The sequence below is a fragment of the Perognathus longimembris genome, chromosome 10 (assembly GCF_023159225.1).
Source record: "Perognathus longimembris pacificus isolate PPM17 chromosome 10, ASM2315922v1, whole genome shotgun sequence".
Classification (NCBI taxonomy): Eukaryota; Metazoa; Chordata; class Mammalia; order Rodentia; family Heteromyidae; genus Perognathus; species Perognathus longimembris.
This window is the reverse complement of record NC_063170.1, coordinates 29,916,673-29,929,375: the sequence shown is the minus strand read 5'-3', so window position 1 is coordinate 29,929,375 and position 12,703 is coordinate 29,916,673.

Genomic DNA, 12,703 nt, shown 5'->3' with positions numbered 1-12,703 from the left:
AGTAAACCTTCTGAGAATAAAAACAGCTGCAGCTTGTTAAGGTAATTACACAGGGGAAATGATAATGTACTGGGAACTCCTCACAAGAATCTGATTTGTGGTGAGGGAACAGAGAAAAAAGCTCATTTAGGACCTGCACTTACGAAGGGGGTAGGCAGCTGTATATCAGGGAGTAAACCTTCTGAGAATAAAAACAGCTGGAGCTTGTTAAGGTAATTACACAGGGGAAAGGATAATGTACTGGGAACAACTCAGAAGAATCTGATTTGTGGTGAGAGGAGAGAGATAAAAGCTCATTTAGGAACGACATGAACATGCTGCGTATGTAGCTCTTTATCAGTAAATATCTCCACTGAGATTAAGAAAAGCAGTAGCTTAATAAATTAAGTACTTCCTGGTATGGTTACTGTACTGGTAACTCCCCAAAAGAATCTGGATTGTGGTGAGGGAACAGAGAAAAAAGCTCATCTAGGACCTGCACTTACGAAGTGGGTAGGCAGCTATATATCAGGGAGTAAACCTTCTGAGAATAAAAACAGCTGAAGCTTGTTAAGGTAATTACACAGGGGAAAGGACAATGTACTGGGAACTCCTCAGAAGAATCTGATTTGTGGTGAGGGGAGAGAGATAAAAGCTCATTTAGGAACGACATGAAAATGCTGCATAGGTAGCTGTTTGTCAGTAAATATCTCCACTGAGAATAAGAAAAGCAGTAGCTTAATAAATTAAGTACTTCCTGGTATGGTTACTGTACTGGTAACTCCCAAAAGAATCTGGATTGTGGTGAGGGAAGAGAGAAAAAAGCTCATTTAGGACCTGCAGTTACGAAGGGGGTAGGAAGATGTTTATCAGGGAGTATCCCTTCTGAGAATAAAAACAGCTGGGGCTTGTTAAGGTTATTACACAGGGGAAAGGATAATGTACTGGGAACTCCTCAGAAGAATCTGATTTGTGGTGAGGTGAGAGAGATAAAAGCTCATTTAGGAACGACATGAAAATGCTGCAAAGGTAGCTGTTTATCAGTAAATATCTCCACTGAGATTAAGAAAAGAATTAGCTTAATAAATTAAGTACTTCTTGGTATGGTTACTGTACTGGTAACTCCCCAAAAGAATCTGTATTGTGGTGAGGGAACAGAGAAAAAACCTCATTTAGAACCTGCTATTACGAAGGGGGTAGGCAGCTGTCTACCAGGGAGTAAAACTTCTGAGAATAAAAATAGCTGGAGCTTGTTAAGTTAATTACACAGGGTAAATGATTATGTACTGGGAACTCCTCAGAAGAATCTGATTTGGGGTGAGGGAACAGAAAAAAGCTCATTTAGGACCTGCACTTACGAAGGGGGTAGGCAGCTGTATATCAGGGAGTATCCCTTCTGAGAATATAAACAGCTGGAGCATGTTAAGGTTATTACACAGGGGAAAGGATAATGTACTGGGAACTCCTCAGAAGAATCTGATTTGTGGTGAGGGGAGAGAGATAAAAGCTCATTTAGGAACGACATGAAAATGCTGCAAAGGTAGCTGTTTATCAGTAAATATCTCCACTGAGATTAAGAAATGAAGTAGCTTAATAAATTAAGTACTTCTTGGTATGGTTACTGTACTGGTAACTCCCCAAAAGAATCTGTATTGTGGTGAGGGAACAGAGAAAAAAGCTCATTTAGGACCTGCACTTACGAAGGGGGTAGGCAGCTATATATCAGGGAGTAAACTTTCTGAGAATAAAAACAGCTGAAGCTTGCTAAGGTAATTACACAGGGGAAGGGATAATGTACTGGGAACTCCTCAGAAGAATCTGATTTGTGGTGAGGGGAGAGAGATAAAAGCTCATTTAGGAACGACATGAAAATGCTGCCTAGGTAGCTTTTTATCAGTAAATATCTCCACTGAGAATGAGAAAAGCATTAGCTTAATAAATTAAGTACTTCCTGGTTTGGTTACTGTACTGGTAACTACCCAAAAGAATCTGGATTGTGGTGAGGGAACAGAGAAAAAAGCTCATTTATGACCTGCACTTACGAAGGCGGTAGGCAGCTGTATATCAGGGAGTATCCCTTCTGAGAATATAAACAGCTGGAGCTTGTTAAGGTAATTACACAGGGGAAAGGATAATGTACTGGGAAAACCTCAGAAGAATCTGATTTGTGGTTAGGGGAGAGAGATAAAAGCTCAATTAGGAACGACATGAAAATGCTGCATAGGTAGCAGTTTATCAGTAAATATCTCCACTGAGATTAAGAAAAGCAGTAGCTTAATACATTAAGAACTTCCTCGTTTGGTTAATATACTGGTAACTCCTCAAAGAATCTGTATTGTGGTGAGGGAAAGAGAAAAAAGCTCATTTAGGAACTGCTCTTACGAAGGGAGTAGGCAGCTGTATATCAGGGAGTATCCCTTCTTAGAAAAAAAACAGCTGGAGCTTGTTAAGGTAATTACACAGGGGAAAGGATAATGTAATGGGAACTCCTCAGAAGAATCTGATTTGTGGTGAGTGGAGAGAGATAAAAGCTCTTTAGGAACGATATGAACATGCTGCGTAGGTAGCTGTTTATCAGTAAATATCTCCACTGAGATTAAGAAAAGCAGTAACTTATTGAATTAAGTACTTCCTGGTATGGTTACTGTACTGGTAACTCCCCAAAAGAATCTGGATTGTGGTGAGAGAACAGGGAAAAAAGCTCATTTAGGACCTGCACTTACGAAGGGGGTAGGCAGCTGTATATCAGGGAGTAAACCTTCTGAGAATAAAAACAGCTGCAGCTTGTTAAGGTAATTACACAGGGGAAAGGATAATGTACTGGGAACTCCTCACAAGAATCTGATTTGTGGTGAGGGAACAGAGAAAAAAGCTCATTTAGGACCTGCACTTACGAAGGGGGTAGGCAGCTGTATATCAGGGAGTATCCCTTCTGAGAATATAAACAGCTGGAGCTTGTCAAGGTAATTACACAGGGTAAGGGATAATGTACTGGGAAAACCTCAGAAGAATCTGATTTGTGGTGAGGTGTGAGAGATAAAAGCTCAATTAGGAACGACATGAAAATGCTGCATAGGTAACAGTTTATCAGTAAATATCTCCACTGAGATTAAGAAAAGCAGTAGCTTAATAAATTAAGTACTTCCTGGTTTGGTTACTGTACTGGTAACTCCTCAAAAGAATCTGTATTGTGGTGAGGGAAAGAGAAAAAAGCTCATTTAGGACCTGCACTTACGAAGGTGGTAGGCAGCTGTATATCAGGGAGTAAACCTTCTGAGAATACAAACAGCTGGAGCTTGTTAAGGTAATTACACTGGGGAAAGGATAATGTACTGGGACCTCCTCAGAAGAATCTGATTTGTGGTGAGGGAAGAGAGATAAAAGCTCATTTAGGAACGACATGAACATGCTGCATATGTAGCTGTTTATCAGTAAATATCTCCACTGAGATTAAGAAAAGCAGTAGCTTAATAAATTAAGTACTTCCTGGTATGGTTACTTTACTGGTAACTCCCCAAAAAATCTGGATTCTGGTGAGGGAACAGAGAAAAAAGCTCATTTAGGACCTGCACTTACGAAAGGGGTAGGCAGCTGTATATCAGGGAGTACCGCTTCTGAGAATAAAAACAGCTCGAGCTTGTTAAGGTAATTACACAGGGGAAAGGATAATGTACTGGGAACTCATCAGAAGAATCTGATTTGTGGTGAGGGGACAGAGATAAAAGCTCATTTATGAACGACATGAACATGCTGCGTACGTAGGTGTTTATCTGTAAATATCTCCACTCAGATTAAGAAAAGCAGTAGCTCAATAAATTAAGTACTTCCTGGTATGGTTACTGTACTGGTAACTCCCCAAAAGAATCTGGATTGTGGTGAGGGAACAGAGAAAAAAGCTCATTTAGGACCTGCACTTACGAAGGGTGTAGGCAGCTGTATATCAGGGAGTAAGCCTGAGAATAAAAACAGCTGGAGCTTGTTAAGGTAATTACACAGGGGAAAGGATAATGTACTGGGAACTCCTCAGAAGAATCTGATTTGTGGTGAGGGGAGAGAAATAAAAGCTCATTTAGGAACGACAGGAACATGATGCGTAGGTAGCTGTTTATCAGTAAATATCTCCACTGAGATTAAGAAAAGCAGTAGCTTAATAAATTAAGTACTTCCTGGTATGGTTACTGTACTGGTAACTCCTCAAAAGAATCTGGATTGTGGTTAGGGAACAGAGAAAAAATGCTCATTTAGGACCTGCACTTACGAAGGCGGTAGGCAGCTGTATATCAGGGAGTAAACCTTCTGAGAATAATAACAGCTGGAGCTTGTTAAGGTAATTACACAGGGGAAAGGATAATGTACTGGGAACTCCTCAGAAGAATCTGATTTGTGGTGAGGGGAGAGAGATAAAATCTCATTTAGGAACGATATGAACATGCTGCTTAGGTAGCTGTTTATCAGTAAATATCTCCACTGAGATTAAGAAAAGCAGTATCTTAATAAATTACCTAATTCCTGATATGGTTACTGTACTGGTAACTCCCCAAAAGAATCTGGATTGTGGTGAGGGAACAGAGAAAAAAGCTCATTTAAGACCTGCACTTACGAAGGGGGTAGGCAGTTATATATCAGTGAGTAAACCTTCTGAGAATAAAAACAGCTGGAGCTTGTTAAGGTAATTACACAGGGGAAAGGATAATGTACTGGGAACTCCTCAGAAGAATCTGATTTGTGGTGAGGGGAGAGAGATAAAAGCTCATTTAGGAACGACATGAACATGCTGCGTAGTTAGCTGTTTATCAGTAAATATCTCCACTGAGATTAAGAAAAGCAGTAGCTTAATAAATTAAGTATTTCCTTGTATGGTTACTGTACTGGTAACTCCCCAAAAGAATCTGGATTGTGGTGAGGGAAGAGAGAAAAAAGCTCATTTAGGACCTGCACTTACGAAGGGGGTAGGCAGCTGTATATCAGGGAGTAAACCTTCTGAGAATAAATGTATACTCACCGAACAAAAGAGGCCCGACATATGTCAAGCAAATTCTCACAGAATTACAGAGCAAGATAGATGCAAACACAATCATAGTGGGTGACTTTAATACTCCTCTCTCTCCAATAGACAGATCCAACACCCAGAGGATTAGTAAGGGAGCTGAGGACCTAAATAACACCATTTCCCAAATGGATCTAATAGACCTATATAGAACCTTCCACACTACAGAGACCCAATACACCTTCTTTTCAGCAGCCCATGGATCATATTCCAAAATAGACCACGTCATAGCCCACACAAAGAACCTCAGCAAATACAAAAGTATTGACATCATCCCATGTATTATATCTGATCACAGTGGATTAAAGTTAACCCTCAACAACAAAGGATACCACAGAGCCTATACACACTCTTGGAGGCTAAACCCCACGCTGCTATCCAACACTTGGGCCACAGATCAAATTAAAGATGAAATCAAGGAATTCATAAGCCACAATGACAAAGAAAACACATCACAAAGAAACCTATGGGACACAGCTAAGGCAGTACTGAGGGGCAAGATCATTGCACTCAGTACCCATATTAAAAGAATGGAAGCAGAGCAGGTGAATACACTCACGATGAAACTAAAACAACTGGAGAAACAAGAAATGACAGAATCTAAAACGACTAGGAGGGGAGAGATTACAAAGATTAAAGAAGAGATAAATCTGATTGAAAATAGAAAGACCATTCAACAAATAAATAAGACTAAATGCTGGTTCTTTGAGAAAATAAACAAAATTGACAGGCCCCTTGCAAGACTCACAAAAAAAAGAAGAGAAGAGACTCATATTCGTAAAATCAGGGACTCCACAGGAAAAATTACGACAAGTACACACGATATTCAAAAAATCATAAGGAGCTATTTCCAAAACCTCTACTCAGCAAAAAACAATAATTTTACAGAAATGGATCAATTCTTAGAGAAGTACAAACTGCCCAAACTGAACCAAGAAGAAATAAGTCAACTAAATAAACCAATAACTTACAGTGAGATACAAGAGGTAATCAAGAACCTCCCTACTAAGAAGAGCCCAGGCCCAGATGGATTCACCAATGAATTCTACAAAACCTTTAGTGAGGAGCTAATTCCAATACTCCTCAAACTCTTCCGCGAAATAGAAACGGAGGGAGAAATCCCGAACTCATTCTATGAAGCTAATATCATACTCATCCCCAAACCAGGCAAAGATCCAACAAAAAAAGAGAACTACAGACCAATATCACTAATGAACACAGATGCAAAGCTTCTCAATAAAATATTAGCTAACAGGATCCAGAAACTGATTAAGAATATCATACATCATGACCAATTAGGCTTCATCCCTCAGTCACAAGGATGGTTCAACATCCGTAAATCAATCAATGTAATTCACCACATAAACAGAACTAAAATCAAGAATCACATTGTTATCTCAGTTGATGCCCAAAAAGCCTTCGACAAAATACAACATCCATACCTATTAAAAGCTTTGGAGAGAACAGGAATAGATGGAACATTCCTCAAAACAATAAAAGCCATATACAACAGACCAACTGCTAATATCATATTAAATGGAGAGAAACTTAAATCATTCCCCCTAAACACAGGAACAAGACAAGGATGCCCACTCTCCCCACTTCTGTTCAACATAGTGCTGGAATCCCTAGCCATAGCAATAAGGCAAGAGGAGGACATCAAAGGGATCCACGTCGGCAAGGAAGAAATCAAGTTATCCCTATTCGCAGACGACATGATCTTATATCTCAAGGACCCAAAAAACTCAGTACCCAAACTCCTACATCTAATAAACCAATTTGGCAAAGTAGAAGGATACAAAATCAATCCACAAAAGTCAGCAGCTTTTCTGTACACCAGCAATAGACAAACAGAAAAGGAAATTATGGAAACAATTCCATTTACAGTAGCCAAAAAAAGAATAAAGTACCTAGGGATCAACTTAACCAAGGACGTGACGGACCTATTCAATGAAAACTACAAAAATCTAATAAGGGAAATCAAAGAAGACACAAGGAGATGGAAAGACCTCCCATGCTCATGGGTAGGCAGAATCAATATAGTGAAAATGGCCATATTGCCCAAATTGTTATACAAATTCAATGCAATACCAATCAAAATCCCAGCCACATTCTTCACTGAAATAGAGAAACCAGTCCATAAATTCATATGGAACAGCAAAAAACCTAGAATAGCCAAAGCAATTCTAGGCAAAAAACATAGTGCAGGAGGTATCACCATACCAGACTTCAAGCTCTACTACAAGGCCATCATAACAAAAACAGCATGGTATTGGTATAAAAACAGATCGGAAGACCAGTGGATTAGAATTGAAGACCCAGAAATAAAACCGCACTCTTACAGCAAACTGATATTCGACAAAGGAGCTAAAGACATACAATGGAATAAACATAGCCTCTTCAACTACTGGTGCTGGGAGAACTGGGCAGCCATATGCAGAAAACTCAAAGTAGACCCAAGCCTATCACCATGCACCAAGATCAACTCAAAATGGATCAAGGACCTCAACATCAGACCTGAATCCTTGAAACTACTGAAGGACAGAGTAGGAAAGACACTAGAACTTATAGGCACAGGAAGGAACTTCCTGAATAGAGTCCCAGGGGCACAACAAATAGGGGAAAGACTCAACAAATGGGACTACTACAAATTAAAAAGTTTCTGCACAGCTAAGGTCATAGCCACCAAAATAGAAAGACAGCCAACGATATGGGAAAGGATATTTACCAGCACAGCAACAGACAAAGGCCTGATATCTGTCATCTACAGAGAACTCAAAAAACTAAGCCCCTCCAAGCCCAATAAACCTATTAGGAAATGGGCAAAAGAGCTAAAGAGAGACTTCACAAGAGAAGATATAAAAATGGCAAAGAAACACATGAGGAAATGCTCAACATCCCTGCTAGTAAAGGAAATGCAAATAAAAACAACCCTGAGATACCACCTCAGCCCAGTTAGAATGGCCTATACTCTGAACTCAGGAAACAACAAATGCTGGAGGGGCTGTGGGGAAAGAGGAACCCTTCTCCATTGTTGGTGGGAGTGCAAATTAGTACAACCACTTTGGAGAACAGTATGGAGGTTTCTCAAAAAGCTCAATATAGACCTACCCTATGACCCAGCCATACCACTCCTAGGCATCTATCCTAAACAGCAAAACCCAAGATATCAAAAGGACATTTGTACTTCCATGTTTATTGCGGCACAATTCACAATAGCCAAAATTTGGAAACAACCCAGATGCCCCTCCACAGATGAATGGATCCAAAAAATATGGTACTTATACACAATGGAATACTACATAGCGATTAGGAATGGTGAAATACTGTTATACGCAGGGAAATGGTCAGAAATCGAACAAATAATGTTGAGCGAGACAAGCCTAGAACACAGAAAACAAAGGGGCATGATCTCCCTGATATATGACGGTTAACAAAGGGAGATGGAGAGACAGTAGAGACCAAGTCTGTGAACACTGTATATGTGCTTGATACATTGTAAATTGCATATGGGTCTACCTGACCTAGACAAGGGATGGAAAAACAGGTTGTAAGATATCACAAGAAATGTACACACTGCCCTACTATGTAACTGTACTCTCATTGCACAACACCGTGTAAAAAAATTTTTTTTGCTTAATTAATAATAAAAAAAATTAAAAAAAAAGAAGAATCTGATTTGTGGTGAGGGGAGAGAGATAAAAGCTCATTTAGGAACGACATGAACATGCTGCGTAGGTAGCTGTTTATCAGTAAATATCTCCACTGAGATTAAGAAAAGCAGTAGCTTAATAAATTACGTACTTCCTGGTATGGTTACTGTACTGGTAACTCCCCAAAAGAATCTGGATTGTAGTGAGGGAACAGAGAAAAAAGCTCATTTAGGACCTGCACTTACGAAGGGGATAGGCAGCTGTATATCAGGGAGTAAACATGAGAATAAAAACAGCTGGAGCTTCTTAAGGTAATTACACAGGGAAAAGGATAATGTACTGGGAACTCCTTAGAAGAATCTGATTTGTGGTGAGGGAACAGAGAAAAAAGCTCATTTAGGACCTGCACTTACGAAGGGGGTAGGCAGCTATATATCAGGGAGTAAACCTTCTGAGAATAAAAACAGCTGAAGCTTGTTAAGGTAATTACACAGGGGAAAGGATAATGTACTGGGAACTCCTCAGAAGAATCTGATTTGTGGTGAGGGGAGAGAGATAAAATCTCATTTAGGAACGACATGAACATGCTGTGTAGGTAGCTGTTTATCAGTAAATATCTCCACTGAGATTAAGGAAAGCAGTAGCTTAATAAATTAAGTACTTCCTGGTATGGTTACTGTACTAGTAACTCCCCAAAAGAATCTGGATTGTGGTGAGGGAACAGAGAAAAAAGCTCATTTAGGACCTGCACTTACGAAGGGGCTAGGCAGCTGTATATCAGGGAGTATCCCTTTCGAGAATAAAAACGACTGGGGCTTGTTAATATAATTACACAGGGGAAAGGATAATGTACTGGGAACTCCTCAGAAGAATCTGATTGTGGTGAGGGGAGAGAGATAAAAGCTCATTTAGGAACGACATGAAAATGCTGCCTAGGTAGCGGTTCATCAGTAAATATCTCCACTGAGATTAAGAAAAGCATTAGCTTAATAAATTAAGTACTTCCTGGTTTGGTTACTGTACTGGTAACTACCCAAAAGAATCTGGATTGTGGTGAGGGAAAGAGAAAAAAGCTCATTTAGGACCTGCACTTTCGAAGGGGGTAGGCAGCTGTATATCAGGGAGTAAAACTTCTTAGAAAAAAAACAGCTGGAGCTTGTTAAGGTAATTACACAGGGGAAAGGATAATGTACTGGGAACTCCTCAGAAGAATCTGATTTGTGGTGAGTGGAGAGAGATAAAAGCTCTTTAAGAACGACATGAACATGCTGCGTAGGTAGCTGTTTATCAGTAAATATCTCCACTGAGATTAAGAAAAGCAGTAACTTATTGAATTAAGTACTTCCTGGTATGGTTACTGTACTGGTAACTCCCCAAAAGAATCTGGATTGTGGTGAGAGAACAGAGAAAAAAGCTCATTTAGGACCTGCACTTACGAAGGGGGTAGGCAGCTGTATATCAGGGAGTAAACCTTCTGAGAATTAAAACAGCTGGAGCTTGTTAAGGTAATTAAACAGGGGAAAGGATAATGTACTGGGAACTCCTCCGAAGAATCTGATTTGTGGTGAGGGGAGAGAGATAAAAGCTCATTTAGGAACGACATGAACATGCTGCCTAGGTATCTGTTTATCAGTAAATATCTCCACTGAGATTATGAAAAGCATTAGCTTAATAAATTAAGTACTTCCTGGTTTGGTTACTGTACTGGTAACTACCCAAAAGAATCTGGATTGTGGTGAGGAAAAGTGAAAAAAGCTCATTTAGGACCTGCACTTACGAAGGGGGTAGTCAGCTGTATATCAGGGAGTAAACCTTCTGAGAATAAAAACAGCTGCAGCTTGTTAAGGTAATTACACAGGGGAAATGATAATGTACTGGGAACTCCTCACAAGAATCTGATTTGTGGTGAGGGAACAGAGAAAAAAGCTCATTTAGGACCTGCACTTACGAAGGGGGTAGGCAGCTGTCTATCAGGGAGTAAACCTTCTGAGAATAAAAACAGCTGGAGCTTGTTAAGGTAATTACACAGGGGAAAAGATAATGTACTGGGAACTACTCAGAAGAATCTGATTTGTGGTGAGAGGAGAGGGATAAAAGCTCATTTAGGAACGACATGAACATGCTGCGTTTGTAGCTCTTTATCAGTAAATATCTCCACTGAGATTAAGAAAAGCAGTAGCTTAATAAATTAAGTACTTCCTGGTATGGTTACTGTACTGGTAACTCCCCAAAAGAATCTGGATTGTGGTGAGGGAACAGAGAAAAAAGCTCATCTAGGACCTGCTATTACGAAGGGGGTAGGCAGCTGTCTATCAGGGAGTAAAACTTCTGAGAATAAAAATAACTGGAGCTTGTTAAGGTAATTACACAGGGTAAATGATAATGTACTGGGAACTCCTCAGAAGAATCTGATTTGTGGTGAGGGAACAGAGAAAAAAGCTCATTTAGGACCTGCACTTACGAAGGGGGTAGGCAGCTATATATCAGGGAGTAAACCTTCTGAGAATAAAAACAGCTGAAGCTTGTTAAGGTAATTACACAGGGGAAAGGACAATGTACTGGGAACTCCTCAGAAGAATCTGATTTGTGGTGAGGGGAGAGAGATAAAAGCTCATTTAGGAACGACATGAAAATGCTGCCTAGGTAGCTGTTTGTCAGTAAATATCTCCACTGAGAATAAGAAAAGCAGTAGCTTAATAAATTAAGTACTTCCTGGTATGGTTACTGTACTGGTAACTCCCAAAAGAATCTGGATTGTGGTGAGGGAAGAGAGAAAAAAGCTCATTTAGGACCTGCAGTTACGAAGGGGGTAGGAAGATGTTTATCAGGGAGTATCCCTTCTGAGAATAAAAACAGCTGGGGCTTGTTAAGGTTATTACACAGGGGAAAGGATAATGTACTGGGAACTCCTCAGAAGAATCTGATTTGTGGTGAGGTGAGAGAGATAAAAGCTCATTTAGGAACGACATGAAAATGCTGCAAAGGTAGCTGTTTATCAGTAAATATCTCCACTGAGATTAAGAAAAGAATTAGCTTAATAAATTAAGTACTTCTTGGTATGGTTACTGTACTGGTAACTCCCCAAAAGAATCTGTATTGTGGTGAGGGAACAGAGAAAAAACCACATTTAGAACCTGCTATTACGAAGGGGGTAGGCAGCTGTCTACCAGGGAGTAAAACTTCTGAGAATAAAAATAGCTGGAGCTTGTTAAGTTAATTACACAGGGTAAATGATTATGTACTGGGAACTCCTCAGAAGAATCTGATTTGGGGTGAGGGAACAGAAAAAAGCTCATTTAGGACCTGCACTTACGAAGGGGGTAGGCAGCTGTATATCAGGGAGTATCCCTTCTGAGAATATAAACAGCTGGAGCATGTTAAGGTTATTACACAGGGGAAAGGATAATATACTGGGAACTCCTCAGAAGAATCTGATTTGTGGTGAGGGGAGAGAGATAAAAGCTCATTTAGGAACGACATGAAAATGCTGCAAAGGTAGCTGTTTATCAGTAAATATCTCCACTGAGATTAAGAAAAGAAGTAGCTTAATAAATTAAGTACTTCTTGGTATGGTTACTGTACTGGTAACTCCCCAAAAGAATCTGTATTGTGGTGAGGGAACAGAGAAAAAAGCTCATTTAGGACCTGAACTTACGAAGGGGGTAGGCAGCTATATATCAGGGAGTAAACTTTCTGAGAATAAAAACAGCTGAAGCTTGCTAAGGTAATTACACAGGGGAAGGGATAATGTACTGGGAACTCCTCAAAGAATCTGATTTGTGGTGAGGGGAGAGAGATAAAAGCTCATTTAGGAACGACATGAAAATGCTGCCTAGGTAGCTTTTTATCAGTAAATATCTCCACTGAGAATAAGAAAAGCATTAGCTTAATAAATTAAGTACTTCCTGGTTTAGTTACTGTACTGGTAACTACCCAAAAGAATCTGGATTGTGGTGAGGGAACAGAGAAAAAAGCTCATTTATGACCTGCACTTACGAAGGGGCTAGGCAGCTGTATATCAGGG